This window comes from Petromyzon marinus, unplaced genomic scaffold, assembly GCF_048934315.1.
Source record: "Petromyzon marinus isolate PM22_M1 ecotype Great Lakes invasive population unplaced genomic scaffold, UKy_Petmar_22M1.pri1.0 PM_G_Scaffold_4, whole genome shotgun sequence".
NCBI lineage: Eukaryota > Metazoa > Chordata > Hyperoartia > Petromyzontiformes > Petromyzontidae > Petromyzon > Petromyzon marinus.
In genome coordinates this window covers 249,391-253,404 of record NW_027422983.1, presented here as the reverse complement: position 1 = coordinate 253,404, position 4,014 = coordinate 249,391, and positions in this window count along the sequence as shown.

The following is a 4,014-nucleotide window of genomic DNA, read 5'->3' as shown; positions in this document are numbered from 1 at the left end:
TTGCTGCTGGCTAGCTTGCACCCTGCTCAGAAGCTCTTGGCACGCTTTCTTTCTGCTGTCTCCCGCAGGGTATTTTGATGCAAAGGTAGCATGGCGCGTGTCGAAGTGCCGCTTTACATTCGACCGTTTCAACGATGTAATTTTGTCATTGCAAATTAGACACACCGCAGAACCCGCTCTCTCCACAAAGGCGAATTCTTCGGTCCGTTCGTCCTGAAATGTACGATACTCGTCGTCTTTTTTTCTTTTCGCCATCTTCGTCGAAGGGTCAGCTTTGAGCTAATGACCGAGCAGACGCAGTCTCAGACTGATTCAAAAGGGGGCGTTTACCTGTTTTACCCAGCAACGGCAAACGTAGGCCAGTATCATCCAATTAAAATAATGGACAATTGCTCCTGCAGCCCTGAACAGGACATGCGCAGTGAAAAATAGATGGATGGATTAAAACAAGTGAGAATATTTTGTTTTATCTGCGAGCCATATGCAATCATCAAAAGAGCCACATCTGGCTCGCGAGCCATAGGTTCCCGACCCCTGCTCTATAATAATAATGTGTGGTGTGTGTGTGTGGTCTCTATATAAATAATAATGTGTGGTCTCTATCATAATGTGTGGTGTGTGTGGTCTCTATACAGGTGGTCCCCGACTTACGACGGTCCGACTTACGATATTTAGATGTTATGTGGGGGCTAGTGCCCCCCTCCCCACTCCCCATTACGTGGGGGCTGATCTCACTCACCACGAGCAGGGGGGGGGCGCCACGTCTAATGGGTGGGGGCTGGTACCCCCCTCCCCCTCCACGCGCGGGGGGGGGGGGTGTTTGCCTCCCCCACCCCCGTCCCCTCCGCGTTTGTGTCTCTCGGACCGACATAGCTAGCGGCTGGCCCAGCCCGCCTAGGGGTTGATTAGGCGCCGCGTGATTCCCCCACTCCGTGTGGCCTAACCGCGTGGATGACGTAATGGTTTGACTGGCCGGCTGTTTTGAGTTAATTAATTACTTCTGCTAAGCCATTGTGTCAACAAGCCAAGGTGCTCGGAATCAATAATTAATTACTCTCTGCGCACGCTCGCGGGCGCGTTCAAGCGTCCCTCTAATTAATTATTTATTTGTGCGTGTGCGCGTCTTGCCTATGCCGATTAAAGTCACCCACACACCGTCGTTGCGCCGACTGCTGTCCCACCGCTCTTCACAGATGCACACATGGCACCACGCGTCACAGCGTCAGTCTGTGCTGAGATTTATTTCCCGGAGCGAATAGTGAACCCCCGTTTATGGCCCCCTCCAGCCAGCACCCTTCCTCCTATCACTTACCCGTCGCAGATTGCGTCTATCCCCCAAGCTCGAGCTGACTGAATTGGCCCCCCTTTCCCGTACCCACTCACCTCTTCAGCTGCCCGATGGGGGCTGGGGAAGATGCTCGCCTCGGGGACTTTTTCTGGCCGACCGTTTCCAGCTCCACCCTGCAGGCGTCGCACGGACGCTGAGGACGGCTGGTCTCTCCCGCCGCTCCAGAAGAACTCTGATTCAATCCACCCCTCCGGCCCCCTTATGTCTCCAAAGCCCCTTAACCCCCGGGTCACATGACGTCATCCTGCGCATCCAATCGAATCCTCTTTGCGGCCGCTTTGAGCGCTCTGGCCGTTGGGTGGGGGGGGGGGTCGCGTCATCCCCCCCCCTTCCCATTGTGTCTGTGCCTGCGTTCCTCGCCGTTGACTCATCGATAATCCCCTCGTTCCCTCCAACTTAAGTCAACTTCTTATCTGCCTAGGGGCTTTTCCCTCCCACCCCACTGTTTACCCTGCCGCTGGGTACTGGCTGAAGGTCCCACCCCCCCATGCTGTGTATGCTTCATCACGGCCGGCCTGTAAAGCTCTATGCCCCCTTCTTGGGGGGGGCGCCATATAATCCGGTCTGGGGGGCTCGGCTAATTTCCTGGTCCGGGGAAACCGTGGAACATCCCTGCTAGTGGGGTCCTCGGGTGAAAACCCATCGCACCAGGTGATCCCTCCTCGCGACCCTACGGGGGTGCATGCGGGTGTTTAGTGGGGCGTGCGTGCGTTCATGGGATGGGGAGGGGGGTGCGAGTAGAGGGTAGAGCCGGCGGAGTTGCTCCGCTGTGGTGGCACCACAGTTACGATGGCGATAGCAATATGACAAAATAGCAAAATATTTTTAATTTTGCGCGGCAGGCAAACGCAGCAGCGTGCTACGAGGTACGAGACTGTAACTTGATCATCGCCATCCTCCTCTTCCAACAACTAAGTTAATGTGGCCATCAACCTAACATCGTTCAAGTGTGCAGACGACGGACAGAATCTTGGTGAGTCCAGTACAATATGATACGTTACGATACGTTCAATGCGTGTATGATAACATAGCTTTAGCGATTTCATTTTAGGGTTACTACGATACATACGTTTAATGCATGTTAAAAGTTTTTATAGCAGATAGGATTGTTTCCTGAAAACACTTTCTATGAAATTGCAGTTCACATAGGTAGGCTAAGAATTTACCTTGTTTTTTACTTTGAATTTTACTGTGCAATACAGTATTGTAATTAATAAATACATACAGTATATAGTTTATACAGTACGATACTGTAAATTGCTCTGTTTTGCTAAACTATCACCATTCTTTAAGACTCCTGGGTAGGCTTAGGCCATTTTCGCATTACGATATTTTCGACTTACGATGGGGTCGTGGTAACGCATCTCCATCGTAAGTCGGGGACTACCTGTATATATAATAATGTGGTGTGTGTGGTCTATATGGGGAGCGGTAGTGTAGCGGTTGTCGCGCTGCGCTATGAACCCAGCGACCCGGGTTCAATTCCCGCTCACGGCCAACACCATCAGTGACGATTATCTAAACCGATCCTGGGCCTCCCCTAGGTCGACTCAGCCTCAAATGAGTACCTGGTGCGGTGTGTAGTAAACATCGCCACTGGGGAGACAAAGGCGGTCGGGTGTGGTTGCTGGCCACCCACCCCCTCGTGTACCGTTACCGGCCTTCGTAGGCGCTCGCAAACAGCACTTGCCCCTACAGTCTGTTAAGGCTACACGGGGGGGTCTTTGTCTCTCTAACCTATACAATTAATTTTATCGTCTGTCTGTGTCCGTCTGCGCACGCGTGCTTGCGAGGGATTTGGCTACCAAACCGTGGGGTTCACGTGAGAAATGTTTCTGCCAGGAAGCACGCCGTGGGCAAGCGCTGTGCCGTCTTCCCGTCGCTCGCATTCAAAAGAGTTAAAGTTGAGTTGTGTTGGCGATTTCCATTTAAATATTTAGTTAGGTTTGCGGCTATCTATTTATTTATTTATTTCCCCACGCGCCTCGGCCCGGAGACAACATCATCAGCTGCGCGCACGTGCACAACGCTCGCACGGTTGGCCCCTGCAAGCTCTCACGCACCATCGACGGAGGCGTGCGTCCTTTTTTATTCGCCTGCACACTCTACAGGCAAGTCGCACACATTGGTATCGTAAGCATTTATATAATTACACTTTGCACCGCTGGCAGGGGTTGCCCCTAGCAATGCACACACGATCGGCACACATTTTCATTCGCGTTAAAACTGCAACAAAAACGCACACAACACGCTGAGGTTGAATGTCCTCTTCTCCCCACTCCACACCAATGCATCCTGTTACTACTATAGAGCCCCTAGATATTATTATTACTGCGCTTAGATAGTATTATTGTAGCGTGGCCGGGGGAGCGGCCCAGCCCACACCCTACCAAGGTGAGTGGGTCTCTCTGGTCTCGCAGTGGGTGGGTTTCTGTGGATCTCTGTGCCTGTAGAAACGTGCCTTTTCAAGTATTTGGCTGCTGCTGTAATTATAAATGTCCACGAGGTGACGACGACGATGATGAGCCACTTTGTTGAGCTATCGTTCACGACAGCCAATTCGCTTCTCAAAAAGCACTACCCGGTAGCTCAGCGGGGTGCCTTACCTGGCAAAAAAAAATAGTTTGGTTTGTGTTTGGTCTTGATCTGACATGTTAGAGGAGGAG